Source organism: Oryctolagus cuniculus, chromosome 15, assembly GCF_051225735.1.
Source record: "Oryctolagus cuniculus isolate XC-2025 breed Fujian yellow rabbit chromosome 15, ASM5122573v1, whole genome shotgun sequence".
Classification (NCBI taxonomy): domain Eukaryota; kingdom Metazoa; phylum Chordata; class Mammalia; order Lagomorpha; family Leporidae; genus Oryctolagus; species Oryctolagus cuniculus.
The window spans coordinates 20,755,319-20,771,797 of NC_142881.1; the positions used below are offsets into that span (position 1 = coordinate 20,755,319).

A 16,479-nucleotide genomic window follows, 5' to 3' on the forward strand; every position below is an offset into this window, starting at 1 on the left:
CAAGTAGTTCCTTGAGGTAAAAGGATACAATCAGAGGGTCCAACATAGGTTTTTGTCCTTTTGCTATTGTATGTAGAAGTCTTATGTGCCACTGTACTGTCAGAAAACTGCAATTTGTTTTAAAATTTGAAAGGACAGATATACATGAGAGTCACCCACTTTTGAAACTCATCCATTCTTCATTAACATATTTTTCTCATATGAAAACAGCTTTATTGTTATTTATACTTATATCAGTAGTATATACTCTTTGGAATAACTTGAACAATGTACAAAACATAAGAGATATCCTAAAAATTCACTTGAAGTCTTACCACCCTGAAGCTTTTTGGCACTTTCACATCTTCTTCATGTTCATATTCATTGTTTGACATAAATGAGGTAGTTTTAGGCATATTGTATTTCTTTTGGGATATCTCTAAAGAAACTTAAAGAAGCTTCCCTGCTTCTCATCTTCATATACTTTCATCTGTGTCAACTCTTCTTTCCATTCTAGGTAACCAGTGACAGACACCTTGTGTACCAGGCTGTGGATGGATTAGAGGACAGGCAGGCAGGAAAGACCAAACAAAAATATAAAAGAAGCAAATAAATATTGTCACTTTTATGAAGAAAATGTATTCTAGACATCTCTCCTAGTTCCTTGATAGAGATCTAATTCTTTCTTTTATTAGTTTAATCTCTAGTGATACATTGTATTTTTCTTAATTTTTCTAGAATTTGGCCACTGGAACAAGTCTGCCATGAATATCATTGAATATATTACTGTTAAATTTTAGCAAACTACCACCTCTGTATCCATCAGGTAGATGCCAAGGAGAGATACTGATAGATAAAAGGCTGTTTGTATCTTTTTTATTTTAAAAAACAGAGAAAAATTGATCCCTAAAGTGGTTACTACTCACAACTCTATTTATAATGAAAGAGAGAATTTGGGGGGCACCTCACTTCCACATTGTCAGAATAAGCTTTTCTCACTCTCTTTGACTTTTTAACAGTCTGGTGGGTTCAAAAATAACTTATGAAAGTTAAAATGAGCATTTTCTGATTTTTAGGAATACTAGGCATTTTTCTGTAATTAAAAACTTGTTCTATAAATTTTTATTAATAGCTTTTGCCTTTTTCTCTCTAAAAACCTGTTACTTCAAACTAATTTAAAATTTTAAAATTTATTACTTATTTGAAAGACACAGAGTGACATTTCCCAATGGCTGCTTCATTCCTCAAATGCCTCAACAGCTGGGCCTGGATGAGGCCAAAACCAAGAGCTGGGAACCCTGTCCAGGTCCCTCAAATGGATGGCAGGGAAACAGGCACTTGAAATGTTACCTGCTAACTCCCAGGGTGCACTTTAGCAGAATGTTGGAATCAGGAGCAGAGCCAGGACTCAAATCCATGTACTCTGGTAAGAGATGTGGGTGTCCCAAGTGGAGTTTTAATCACTATGCTGAATGCCTGCCACTGAAATAATTTTAGAACTACAGGTGATACCTACATGGCTGCACTGATGGTTTAACTCTGATCTCTTGGTGAAGGCAGTTATTGCAGACTTTCTACTGCTAGTTACTATTTTTCCTATTGGGATGAGTATTTTGAAGGGAGATACTTTGACACTATGCAATTAGTCTATCTTCTAAAACTTGGCTTCACTGATGTTGGCATCTATCCATGAATCTTGTCTACAGTAATTATTGTGATGTTTTAATGGTAATTTTCTATTTCACTTATTCCCTTCACATTTATTAATTATAATTGTTCTGTATGGAAGAGGTGTTTCTTCTTATATGTTTATCCCATAATATATTTATATCATTATGTACTTATGGGCATTTATTTTCTTTTTTTAATATTATAATCCTGTTGTATCACTATTCTGTTTACAAATTATTCCAGATTTGGCCATTCGGCACCCTTTGAGATCATATTCTTTCTCTCTGAAGAACTTCATCAAACAATTTTTTTTTTTTTTTGACAAGCAGAGTTATAGACAGTGAGAGACAGAAAAAGATCTTCCTTCTGTTGGTTCACTCCCCAAATAGCTGCTGCGGCCGGCACTGCGCTGATCCGAAGCCAGGAGCCAAGTGCTTCCTCCTGGTCTCCCATGCGGGTGCAGGTGCCCAAGCACTTGGGCCATCTTCCATTGCCCTCCTGGGCCACATCAGAGAGCTGGATTGGAAGAGGAGCAGCCGGGACTAGAACCGGTGCCACAGGCAGAGGATTAACTAAGTGAACGGCACCAGCCCACATCAAACAATTCTTAAGAAAAAGGCTTGCTGAAAATGAATTTCCAAAGTCATCTCTTGTCTGAGACAATCTTCCTTTTTTTTTTTTTTTTTTTTTTTTTTTTTTTTTTTTTACTTCCCACACACCTGTTCTTCCTTTCTATCCTCTGGGAACCACTGTTCTATTCTCAATTTCTATAACAATATCATTTAAATAATGTCCTGTAAAGAGAGTCATCCATTAAACAATGATTTGGGATTATGTTTTTATTCAGTTAAATTCTCTGGAGTTCTATTGTTGCCATGTGTGTCAAGGTTTTATTCTTTATATCCTTGAGTAATAGTCCATGGTATGGATGTGTTACTTTCTTTTTTCTTTTTTCTGACAGGCAGAGTGTATAGTGAGAGAGAGAGAGAGAGAGAGAGAGAGAAAGGTCTTCCTTTTGCCGTTGGTTCACCCTCCAATGGCCGCCACGGCTGGCGCGCTACAGCCGGCGCACCGCGCTGATCCGAAGGCAGGAGCCAGGTGCTTCTCCTGGTCTCCCATGGGGTGCAGGGCCCAAGCACTTGGGCCATTCTCTACTGCACTCCCTGGCCACAGCAGAGAGCTGGCCTAGAAGAGGGGCAACCGGGACAGAAGCCGGTGCCCCGACAGGGACTAGAACCCAGTGTGCCGGCGCCGCAAGGCGGAGGATTAGCCTAGTGAGCCGCGGCACCGGCCAACTTTCTGTTACTTTCACTAAAATACCTGTGAGGAGCTTCATGAGCAATTTATTTCAGTTACAGTTTGGAGGTTACATATCAGGATCAGGTGACCTCATCATCTGGTATCTATAGAAGCTGTTAATAGGGGGGTGTATTTAAAAACTCATATACATTTTAAATGAGTGAAAGTAGTGCCATATTAGCATAGATATTTATCATTTTGAATATTCATTTCTTTTTGAAGCTCTGAGTCCACTTTCAATAAATTTCTCTTCAGAATAAAGAGCATCCTTTAACATTTTTCTGTATAGATTTACTGAAAACGAACTTTAGTTTAATTTACCTAGCATGATCTATATTTCTTTTTTAAAAGTTTTTTTTATGTATTTAAAAGGCAGAGTTACAAAGACAGAGGAGGACACACACACACAAAGACACACAGGAGAGGGAGAGGGAGAAGGAGAGACAGAGATCTTTCATAAGATGTGCTCCCGGTGTCCTGTAGTTTCCATGTTTTCTGATTTCTCTTCTTCGTATAGCACATTCTTCATTTGTGGCTGTTTTCAAGAATTTCCCAATTTGTTTTGCTTATCAATAGTTTGTATATGGGGCAGGTGCACAGCAGGTTAAAGCCCCTGCCCACAATGCTGGCATCTCACATGGGCACTGGTTGGAGTCCGAGCTGCTCCACTTCTGATCTGGCTCCCTGCTAATGCGCCTGGGAAAGCAGCAGAGGATGGCCGAAGTGCGTGGACCCCTGTACCCACGTGGGAGTCCCAGAAGAAGCTCATGTCACCTGGCCTTGGTTTAGCTCAGCTTTGGCCTTTGTGGCCATTTGGGGAGTAAACCAGAGGATGGAAGACCTTTCTCCCTTCTCTCCTTCTTTCTGCAATCTTAAAAAAATAGTTTGTATATGATTTTTATAGATACGTTTTTCCATATATTGATCCTGTTTGATATTTTCTGGGCTTGTTGAATTTGCAAATTTGTTTTTTTTTTATTAGCAGTGAATAATTCTCTGCCTTTCTTTAAACTAGTCTCTCTGCCTATTTTTACTCTCCTCTCCTTAAGGAACAAATTTGTTAAGAACTTTTGAAATTGTCTGGCAGTCCTCTTAGTCTCTGTTAATTTTTAAAGTACTTTTCTTTCCTCATATTGAGAATTTATTTTCAAGGTCACTAACATTTTCCTAAGGCTTTCAAGAGGAAAGGAGGGGGCAGAAACTCAAATGGCTGATTGGTGGCTCCTGCGGCTTACAAACCTGGCATGCTTTAGAGAGGCCCCCACTTTCCTCAGTTGACTTGCTAAGAGAACCTCTAAGTCAAAACTGTTTTGGAGACGATCAGGATTATGGATGACACCTCTGATGCAGTGGCCTTTTGAGTGGGGCTGTCTCAAGGTATCCAGACAGGAATGATAAAATCCTCCTCCTGCTCATGTTCCTTTCTGCTGCACACAGTGTTGGCCAGGCCACTGTGGTTTTATTCTTCCACGTTACCTTGGATCCCCTCAGACTGGACAAGATGCCCTTCCCTGAAAATGTGCTGTTGAAGTTAAGTTCTCTCCTGAAGAGTCTGTATGTCAGGCCTTCCTGCATGGTTCATAAGAGGAACAGAGCTAGACCTTAGTAACGTCTAGTATCGATTAAGTGCTTCCCCGATGCCAGGTTCTGTGTATAGTATGTCATGTGCCTTAGCACATTTAATTCTCAGCATCCTTTTCTCAAATCATTTTGAAAGTCTTTTGCAAAAATTCAATTTTATAAATAATTTTCAGAATCCCCAGCACCCAATTTCAATGACTTCCCAGAACTATTTTGTTCTATTTTTGCAGACAGCTCCTCCATCCTTCCAAAATCGAAGTGATTTTTTTTTCTAGCAGCCTTAGCATACTAATGATACAGTAAAAGTTGATTAAGACCCAAGTACTGCAGTGTATAATGCAAGGAGGGGAACAGGAAACTCAAAGACATTTGCCTCAGCTTTCATTTCGTAATTTTCATCCTACCTTACAATTAATGTTCCTCAAAATTGAGAATAAGTGAGAGAGAGAAAGGAGAATAAAAGGTAGCTTGTAGACTATGCTGTTCTAGGTGAAAGATAAAGTGTAATAAAGTTAACAGGAGCAGGAACTTGGCTCTCTCCTTTCATAAAACCTGTTCATTTCTACTTCTGTATTTCACACAGAAGAGGAAAATCATCCTAGGAAATTTAGTTGTCTTTGTGCTTTATTATTATTATTTTTTTGTAAATACCCAACAATCCACCATGTATAAAATCCATGCAGCAAAATGCCACCTGGGGTTTCAGAGTTGTAATATTGAAAAGCAACAGTTAAGACCTTCTGTGACTCCTAAATATACCCAAAGTGGTCTTGAGTAAGATGGGAAGTAGGAGGAAAATTTTTGGGCCTTTGTAGGCAAAATATTGTTTTTAATACTAACGAAACTTAAAATCTCCTTGGGGAAAAACTAAAATCTATTGCTGAGTGAAACAATAGATCTGCCTAGTTTGTTTAGTCGTCTTTGTTCCTTTTGTGTTTTTTTTTTCTAAATGTATTCAAGATTATGACCATTATATTAATGTCTGGATGGTTGGGAAAGGCATTGTACAGAGCTTCTGTCTGCTGGTTGACTCCCCAGATGCTGCAATGGTCGGGGCCTCTCACCTCCCTCCTGGATATTAGGGTCCCCAGCAGTGTTCGAATGGTACGCTGGCACCACAGGCTGCAGCTTAATATATCCTGCCTTGATGCTGGGGCTTATGATGGCCACGTTTTTAAACCCTTACATTATTCTTTCAGAAGATTTTTAAAATTTGTTTATTTGAGAGGTAGAGTGACAAAGAGAAAGGTCTTCTATCTGCTGGTTCACTCCCCAAATTTCTGCAGTGGCTGGAGCTGGGCCGATTTGAAGCCAGGAGCCAGGAGCTTCTTCTGGGTCTCCACATGGGTACAGGGTCCTAAGCTCTTGGGCCATCTTCCACTTATTATTATTTTTTTTTGACAGGCAGAATTAGACAGTGAGAGAGGGAGAGACAGAAGGAAAGGTCTTCCTGTTAGACCCTCTGAGTGAGGATGCTAACATGTCGAGAGGCATGCCCCAAAGACTCAGAGTCCAGACCAGCTGATGCAAAAGCAGGAGGATTTATTCGGTGTCTGCGCAGACGGGCCTCCTGAACTCAGGAGTCCAGAGAGCACGCCCAGCACAGAGCCACACGGTTTATATACCCGCAGCGACCAATCAGAAGCACTATAGTGTCCATGCACACAGCAGTCGAATCCGTGAGCTGATCATGTGAAAGGCATGCGTCCTCTATCCAGTCAGCTACGGGATCACATGGGAGGCATGCACCTCGTCTCCATTTTGCTGTTTACTTCTTCAGCAGTTCCTTCCCCTGTCAGCGTCATCTTGTTCACCCTGAGGGGGACAGCGTCTGGCTCCCTTCGTTCCCCTGGAGGGAGAGCAGCGATTTGCTTCCCACACCATTATTTGAGTATTAGGAGGTATACAAACTGGGTTAGGTCTTAGCACAGCCAGCCACAAGTGTATCAGCTAGCTAAGCATAGGGTCCCTTATTTTTATAGCTGCACCTAATGTTAGCTTTGGGGAAAAAGTTTAGGGCTATAATTTTTAAACTTTAATTTTATTTGGGGCAAAGGTGACTTCTTGTTTTTAATAGTGTTAGCTTAAGTCACTCCATCTTGGTTTGATTTTTAAGGTTCTTCATTCCTTCCGTTGGTTCACCCCTCAATGGCCTCTATGGCCGGCGCAGATCCAAAGCCAGGAGCCAGATGCTTCCTCCTGGTCTCCCTATGCAGGTGCAGGGCCCAAGCACTTGGGCCATCCTCCACTGCCTTCCCGGGCCACAGCAGAGAGCTGGACTGGAAGAAGAGCAGCTGGGATTCTAACTGGTGCCCATGAGGGATGCTGGTGCCACAGGCCAGGGCTTTAACCCTCTGTGCCACAGCACCAGCCCCCAATTAAATTCTTAATTTCTTGTCAGAATCCAGGGTGCAGTATTTTCAGAACTCACAAATATGCTATTAAAAGTAAGATCTGGAGATAGGATTAAATTCGGGCATTTTGCATAGATGTTTGAAAGCCACTGGTAAAATGATTCACGAACAGCATCCTTCTAATGACTGCCACAGTTATGCTATTGGTGTTTGCTGTCTGCAACATGAGCCTGTGATAGAAACTGAAAACCTCCAAGCGGCTGGTATCTTGGTGCCCCAGCTCTTGAAAACAGGGTGCTGGGCTGGCAGTAGCTTTACAAAGCTTTTACTGGTCTGCAGTAAATTGAGAAAAATAGAGCAAGTGATATGTTCACGTGAAAGATTTTGGATCTGCCTGTTGTTACTGGTCGCAGAGGAGATGGTGGATACTGGATGGAGTTTCCTGCCTTCTTCTCCTCAGCTTAGTGTAGAAATACAAAGCTGGGAAACGAGTTGCCAAGGAGCAGATACTTTTATCATCTGTGTTGCAAAGCAACTGAAGAAGCAGCTGGTCTGAGAGTAGCCCAGCCCCCAGTGTCCAAACTCAACACAGGATGCTGGCTTTCAGGAAGCACATGGTGTTTTTAAGATCTTTTTTTTTTCCTTGGAAACTCATGACTGGAGCATAGGGAGATTACTGATGCCATAGACAGGAGTGTCAATTGGTAAAGTCAACAACAGGAGTCACTGTGCACTTACTCCTCATGTAGGATCTCTATCCTTAATGTGCTGTGCATTGAGATTTAATGCTATAACGAGTACTCAAACAATATATTTCACTTTGTGTTTCTATGGGGGTGCAAACTGTTGAAATCTTTACTTAATGCATACTAAACTGATCTTCTGTAAAAAAAAAAAAAGAAAAGAAAAAAAGAAATTATCAATTCCCAACTTGACTCTCACTGGGATTAAACATGACAATAGGTCTGCTCTGATTTCATCATCATTTAAAAAAAATCATCTATTATTTTTCACTTTATGTTTCTGTGTGGGAGCAAACTGTTGAAATCCATACTTAATGTATACTAAGCTGATCTTCTGTATATTAAGATAATCGAAAATGAATCTTGATGTGAATGGAAGGGGAGAGGGAGTGGGAAAGGGGAGGGTTGTGGGTGGGAGGGACGGTATGGGGGGGAAGCCATTGTAATCCATAAGTCGTACTTTGGAAAATTATATACATTAAATAAAAGTTAAAAAAAAAAAAAAAAAAAAAAAAAAAAAAAAAAGATCTTTTTTTTTTTTTTTTTTAATGGGATCATCTTCTTTTTTTTTTAATGGTATCTTCCTATGAGGTGCTTGTTGGACAGGAGTTTCACATAATGTATGCTCATTGGCTTGGGGCCCATAGAGCTAGTGGGGGTCCCTTGGAGACAGCCCAATTCCCCTTAGTGGGCTCAGCTCCCCTGCCCTGATAGCTCTGGGAGGAAGATTGTAGCTAGCTTGAAGCTGTGGTTAAACCCACAGGCTCACACATATGGAACGGAAAGGTATAGCGGGGGAAGTTGCTAGCAGGTCTGGAAGCAAGCTCCCAGCCATGGCTTGCAGCCTGCTCAAGCCTGAGGGACTCACAGTCACCCAGCCCAACACGACAGCCTCACCTGTGCTGTAAAACTGTCTCTTTCCAGTTTCTATGTATTTATTTAGTAATAAACAGGTATTTCTTCTTTTCTACTTGTTTGAGAGGTAGAAAGACTGGAGAGACATAGGTATACCAACAGAGCTCCTTTGGGTCTAGATTAGGGTCTAGATTAGACCGAAGCCAGGAGCCAGGAACTCAATCCAGGTCTCCCACATATGAGACAGGGACGCAACCACTTGAGCCATCACCTTCAGGAAGCTGGAATTAGAAACACAGTACATGGAATTTGGACCAGGCATTCTGATTTGCCATGTGTTGTTTCGATCGGAATCTTCACTGCTAAGCTAAATGCCTACCCCAGGTATTTGTTCTCAATGACGTGGTCTTATTAAAAGGCAAGGCAGTGTCAGGAATGTAAACTTTATGTAAGATTCATAGTGGGAATCACCACTTGGAACATAGATTAGGTTATTTTTCCCTGGTTGCATGATATATTACTTCCATCATTGCCTGCAGGACTCTAATAAAGAGAAAAATCTTATTAGTATTGGTATGATAAAGCAAATTTTGCTAAGTAGAAAAGATTCTTTGTAGTCATTAGATTAGGGTATATTGGAAGAGCCATGTTATGTTAAATGTTGGCAAAATTGTATTACAAGGGTAATCAATTCCTATATGGAGTTTTGTTAGTGAATAATTAGTAGAAGCAATGCTGACTGTTCTTGAATATCAGTGAAATAGACGATGGAGGCAGATGGATCATTCAGTTTATTTCTCAGTTAAAGCTGACACTTTGAGTAGAGAAATCTGCATGCCATCATTTTTATGGTTTGTTTATTTTAATAAACAAACATATTATCTCATTAGAGCACCAGCTTTATAACAGTAGCAAAATACCACACTCAGTCACAACATGTATGCTCCAAATGGAACCTCAAGAAGGTTTATTAAGTTTGAAGAACTGGAGGCTAGGTCTTGTTGGGTGGGAGCCGTAGGCAGTAGAGGTTGTCACAGTATAACTCAATGCGCTGCCTTTATGGAGGGCTAGTAATGGTTGCATGGGTTTCTTTTATGTTTTCCCTTTGAATCCTTCTAATAATTCTGTTCAGAAATGTGGGATTGTTTCCCAGCAACATGTGTGTATCCAGATTACAGATGGATCATAAAGTTTATTTCACCCAACTTTAGACACAGAACCATAGAGGCTGATGGGGAGGATCCTGGTGCTATAATTAAAAATTGACAAGTTCCATCTTAGAATTACAGAAGAGTCATTTTTATTCTCAGGTGAAGAGCTATCCTGTTACATAACTGTGGCAGTGATGATGGATTCAATTTATCTCTCAGCATATATTTGCTAGATTCCTACTGTAACAAACTGAGACCATTTCTGTCTAATGAGGTTTACATGAACCTGAAAAAGATTCTAGAATCCTACAGCATTTTAGGCAAAACAGCACTTTGAATACTACCTTCCCCTATACAATGTGGGTGTTCCTTTTGTTACCAGAAAGATAGGAAATATCATATAGAGTTTACCTCTTAGGTGAAATTTTGTATTTGCCTTATTTGAGAATAACTTGGTAAACATCAGACTGGAATTAGCTGGGGTGTTGGCTGCTGTGATTGGGTGAGGATACAATGGGCTTGCACATCAAACTAGGTTGTAATTCACTACATATGGAAACCTCCTTGGGCCAAACCCAGTGCTCAAATATGGAGGCTGGTTTGGGCCCTTTTCTTGAAGTTCAGTATTACTATTTTCCTTAACTCTGAGTTAGAAACTCTACTCCTGCATTTCATGTTGATGAAAATTCCCAGAGATGATATTCTCTTTGGAAAATAGATTTGGTTCTATGAGAACTTCTAGCTCAACCTTGTATCCTGTAGGGCTGCTCTAACCATTATTACTTGCCTAGCTATGTTATCCTTCATTATCTATCCTATGGGTTTCCTTTAATTAAATACTTTGGTTTAAAACATCTAGAGAAACTTGAATTTTACTCAGCCCTTTACACCTGGTCTCTGGAATTAGATATAGATCCAAATCTCAGCTTGTTGGCTGTATGGCATTGGTGAAGAGTCCAAAAAGGAGCAGATGCTGAGCAAAATAGAAAGGAAAGCAATGTCGTTGGTCACATATTATCATATTGAGAATATAAATGTTGAGCCTGTTCTGTTGTGGAAGTGTTTCAGAGAAGAAAGCAAATAAGAAAGATTTAGTTTAGTCAATTGATAGGCTCTTGGATATTGGATTTAAAACTGATTTGCTTATAAGTGGGAGATAGCAGGGTTGCACAAAAGGTTGAACTTATGCACTGAGTCATTTTTTATGCAACTTGTCTTTGTAAAAACTGCCATTCACTGTACTCTTACTAAATATATTAACTGATTTTTGTGCCTGTGAGATGAGAATTGTTAACCTCATTGTATACCTTAGAAAGAAGAATTAAGGCATTTATTTTAATATACATGAATAGTAAATTAATAATTAGGAATCTTTTTTTTTAATAATTGGGAATTGAACTGAAACCTGTTTGATTCCAAAACTTGTTTCAGGTTTAGATATTTGAGTGACAAAATTGCTGGATTTCATTGTTTTGGGCATATCTTTCCTTTCATTTGTGTGGGCTCCAGGAAATCTCTGCTTTGTGCATGCGTGGACTGTTTCTACACATCCCTATTGTCTCTCACTGAAGAAAACAAGCCAATTACGGTAGTATGTGGCTATTTACTACAGACGGTGATGGTCGCTGTTTGAATGGGAAACCGTTCTTGCCACTGATATATGTGATTTTGAAGTTGTGTTTCATCCCAAAATGATGAGGGTGAGGAGATCAGATCTGGTTGTGCCATAGGCAATAGCACAACTTGGGACTTGCTGTGTTTCTGCTGTGGTGAGTCTGTCTTTGAATTAGGGGGGAAGCAAGGTGGCAAATCCAGGTGGGAATTTTCAAGGGGTAATGAGGGGACTCCTTCCCTTCTCACTAAAGCATTGTTGGTGAGAGCATAGGGGGCATGCTGTTGTATAACACCAAGCACTGGGATTCCATTTGTGGAAGGAAGTAGAGGGAAAACCAAGTGTTTGTTGTAATAGGGGGAACCAAGGACTTCAGAAAAAAAGGTACGGTGCCTCTGTAAGTATGCAAAGAACTTGATGCTCTAGAGAGAAGGCTAACGAGAGAAGAAATGAGAGGGATTAGGTAGAAGAATGGATTTGGGGCATCCTGAGTAATGAGTTGCCCAAAAGTTCTTGGAGAGGTGCAATAGGCCACTTTATTGGTGCTGTACTGAGTGATGTGAGAGCCGCTGTCTGAAGCGACTCATGTTTCATGAGAGTTGAGAATGTGGTAGGACGTTGATGAAAAATTAATGAAAGAACTGAATTTTATGTCTGGGCCAATATGATGAACAATGGGAACTTGGAGTGAGAAATCTGAAGTAAAAAAGAGGAAGTCTAAGAGGCAGAGGAGGCCACAAGAATGTGGGCATATCCCTGAATATTGAAACACATTTTGAGGAGAGCTTTGGACTTCCAGGAGTCAAGGAATTTACACAACACACACACATAAATACATACACACACACACATTGTGTCACAGTTCTTTTGCTAAGATTTTGACAGCTGAAATTTCAGCCACATCTTGTTTATACTTTTTATCCCCCCCACACTCAGAATTGAGTGATTGGGTTCACTACTCATGTGATTGACAGTATAGACTTTCCAAGGGGAGATGAGAAATTCTGGAGAAGCAGAGTTGATTTGTTTCTGAGGACTATATTGGGTAATCAGTCACATCCATCCCTGTCTCTATTACACACAGATGATGTCTTTGTCCTTTGCCAAGTGATGTTCAGGGAGAACTGCTGCTCACTCAGATTCTCAGATGTGTACATACACATGCTCATGCTCGCAGCTCAACTTTTGGTGCATTGTCTTGTTCATCACCGCCTTGATCTCCACTCAGGAAGGATATGGGTAAGTAATGGTGGTTACAGAGGGAGAGTTTGGGCACATTGCTATCCCAGAACAAGTGTGGAAGACAGGGCTGGTTGCTGCTATTGGTTTTCAAGACTATGAAGGGCTGGCGCCGCTGCTCACTGGGCTAATCCTCCGCCTTGCGGCTCCGGCACACCGGGTTCTAGTACTGGTCGGGGCACCGGATTCTGTCCCAGTTGCCCCTCTTCCAGGCCAGCTCTCTGCTGTGGCCAGGGAGTGCAGTGGAGGATGGCCCAAGTGCTTGGGCCCTGCACCCCATGGGAGACCAGGATTAGTACCTGGCTCCTGCCATCGGATCAGCGCGGTGCGCCAGCTGCAGCGCACCAGCCGCGGTGGCCATTGGAGGGTGAACCAACGGCAAAGGAAGACCTTTCTCTCTGTCTCTCTCTCACTGTCCACTCTGCCTGTTAGAAAAAAAAAAGACTATGAAGGGCTGCCTGGGTTCCTTTGGAGACATTCATTTAGTGAATCTCAGTAGGCAGTGGTTAGCATGATGCATGAGGAATGTCTTGGGAATTTGGTTTTCAGGCTTAGATCACCCAGATTGCAACAGAAAATGGGTTTTAGGCTGTTGATGCTTCACTAAAATAGTTAAATTTCTTAAACATAATTATGAAAATAGTGATTACTAGAGATGGGAGGGAGGTTAGACAATGGGTACCAAAAACATGGTAGGGAAAATGTAATAGGTTCCGGTGTTTTGCAGCACAGTGGGGGTGACTATAGCTCACAATGATGCATTATATTCTGCATAAAGACCTGGAACAGAGAATCTGGTAGGCTCCAAACATAAAGGAAAGATAAGGAAACGGAAAGGCCAGCTGCCTGCTGTGACTGGTTTCTCCTGTGTCTATGTGTTGACTTAGAAGGTAGCAGCTTCCCTGCAGCTCAAGTAAGTCTTTGAAGCCGAAGGGAGACAGCAATGACAAGGGCTTCCCAACATCACACCAGACAGTGTTTTCACAGAAACCTTCAGCAAATATACCCTAACATTCATTAGTCTACCTTATGTCACATGGATGTCTTAGCTACAAGTAGGAAATGCAGGTTTTTTTTTTTTTAATTTTTGGCAGTTATTTTACACTGTCTCTTGGAACAGGTGGAAGAGCTGATTATTTATACAGTTTGGGGTAATGAAGATTTAGGGATTGGCAGAATTTCTAAATAAGTAAAAGAGAGAAAAGGAGAGAGAGAAATATCTTCCATCTGCTGATTGACTCCCCAGAAGGCCTTATTAGGCAGTGCTGGGCCCCGGATCCTGGAAATCCGTGCAGATTTTCCATGTAGGTTCCAGGGGCCCAAAAACTTGGACCATCTTTTGCTACGTTTTCCCAGGCCATCAGCAAGGAGCTGAATCAGAAGCGGAACAACCAGGATAAGAACCGATGTGTATATGGGATGCTGGCATTGCAGGCAGTGTCTTTACCCTCTATGACACAATGCCAGCCCTGGAATTATTAGTTGATTTCCTGTTGCAGATGAGGCTTTTAGAAATTTGTACAATGCTGTTATCTTGACATTGTTGTATCAAAACATTTAGTTAAGTGAGTCCATTTTATAACTATAGATATATTTTTCACAACGATTTCAATATGGTTTTTATTATTTCAAGATATGTTGATATGTTTTATATTGATTCAAGTATATTCATTCAAAAGTAGTTGTATGCCTTCAAATTTCTTATTTTAGGATAGCAAATCTCATTTAGGGTGTACATCAGTGATAGTGCCTTTATATGGAAGTGGAAGAAAACTGATTGTAGTACATTGAACCAACACAGGTGATACTGGTTTCATGTTTTTACTGTCATTTTAGTCCCTCAATCTTTTAGCTGTGCCTCTGACTGTTACATTTACTGTTTTCATTATATTAACATAGTGATTATAAGCTGAGGATTTTAATTTTAGAGTAAAACTAAATGTGGTATATTCAATGCCTTAGAACAAAATCAAAGAATGGCTGCCCCTCAGGAGACAGGCATTAATCTCCTTATGATAACCCCTCCTGGCAGTTGGGCTATGCCAGTGATATTTGAAGATATCTTTATTAGTTTTTAAAAAGTAATTATAAAGGCAAGATATTTTTCACTATGAAATTGTTCTTTCAGTTACTGCTTCTAGCTTTTGTCCTTAAATTTCATAGTCTTTGTTTTTATGTCTTCAGATATATGAATCACTATTTTTTGAAAAAGGTCAGAAATGCATTAAATTGAAAAAAGCCTTGCAGCATAATCCATGCCAAGAAAGAGGACTCATTGGGATATAAAAGACTGGGATATGGTGCAGGGGCCAATCAGAGTCAGAGATTGAAGAAGGGCTTGATTGGCACCTAGAATAGAGGAATTTGCTATGACTCCTGGAGAGTGATGATTTTTACATCAGGATTTATTACAACTCCATCATGCCAGACAGTTCAGTGAATGCTAAAAACAAAGAGATGGAATTAGAAGCTTCATGCACACCAAGCACCTATTATACGTTGAGCTTTTTATTCACATTAGAGCCAGTTTATAGATCCAGGCCTACTTAACCACCACGCTGGTCCCATTTGCATTGAACCTTAGGGTTTTCAAAGTTCTCCTGATCTAGACAGGAAAATAATATAAATGCGTGATAGCATAGTAGGGTGTAAATGATAGCATTCATGAGCATTCTGTGAGTGAGGACTCTGTACTGCTACCTGTTTAGAAGAAACATTTGCTAAGTTCCTTGTGATAATGTGTGGCCCACCAAGAAAAGATGTTTACTAAATCAAGAATGAAAACACAAATCTATTTTACTTCTAAAATTGAAATGACTGTGGAAGCGTAAAAAGAGAAATATGAATGGGAAAGATAAGAAAGGAGAAGAGAAGTTAGAGAGCATATAAAATGATGGAAACTTATACCAAATGATATGAACACTCTCTATGACAATCTTAAGTTACTGTATGATTTAATTCCTGGTCTGGTAGATTTTTTTTGGTGAAAAACTGTTAGGTTTTTTAATACATTATTTGATTTTTGAAAAATGAAGTTTCTGACTAAGGATTAAACCAGAATGTTATACTTATCACAGGTGATATGTTTACAGATCATAAAGACAGAAAGATTATAAAGACTTTCATGCAGTGAAGCCCAGTACAATTCATTACATACATGTTCTCCAAAGAAACACTAATTTGTCCTCAAGTAAGAGCACTTGATAGTACCATCTGTCACTTATAGTTCACCCTAAGTTCACTTGGTAACGGAGTTGACTGTGTTGGTTCATTGACTTTATCTAAAGGAAAAGTAAGCTTCTCAGATCTTTATTATAGGAGGTAGCTTTGGAATCAGGCCCCTGCTCTTCAGATTTCTACATGCATGCGGAAACTTGAGGCTAGGGATATTATCTTCTTTTATGACTGCTTCTCAGAGGTGGTTTCCAGATCCTTGAGAAAGTATTCTTGGGCCATAAAGCTGGCAAAAACAATGTTGATTGTCCTGATTTGAGACTGCATATAGTGTCCTCTATGTGTATTGGCAAGTCCTCTTGTCCCCTAAAGCAGTGCCTTTCTTGTATGTTAACGAAAAGATGTGTAATGTCCATAAGGATTCATTTGCGTCTCAAAGAGACAAAGAACTTTAAATAACAAGTGCTCTAAAGTAAGTATGAAAGAGGTGAAAAGTCTTTTCCCTTATATTCAACAGGGAGAATTAAAATTTTTCTTTTCAATTTATATTTACCCTTCTAATATGAAATCTGAGTTGAAAAGGGGGTAAATGTGAACATTGTATAAGGGTATTGAGGTGGAGGCCCAGAGAATATAAGCCTTTGAAGTTTGCAAATCATGGAATAGAGCTGTAGACTTTGAATAGGATGGCGTCAATTTGGCTTTTCAAGCCTGTCTGTCTGGTTCTTAGCTGGGTAGCAGGACAGCTCCTAGCACCACGTGACGCAGGTTAAAGGACAGAGTTCCAGACTTTATTGCAGCAGGAGCTAGGAGTAAAAGGC

At 40.2% G+C, this 16,479-nt stretch overlaps 1 long non-coding RNA gene across 16 annotated transcripts in view; it reads left to right on the forward strand.

Moving 5' to 3' along the window:
• Positions 1 to 16,479, forward strand: part of LOC149121928 (uncharacterized) — a 352,265-nt gene that overhangs the window by 124,699 nt on the left and 211,087 nt on the right. For 3 of the 16 annotated variants that reach the window (XR_016221596.1, XR_016221599.1, XR_016221606.1), the window contains one exon: positions 12,330 to 12,478. The exons of the other annotated variants lie outside the window; for them this stretch is intronic. This is a non-coding gene — a long non-coding RNA (uncharacterized LOC149121928). Of the gene's footprint in view, positions 1 to 12,329; positions 12,479 to 16,479 lie in introns of those variants that run through there. 16 annotated transcript variants of the gene reach the window in all.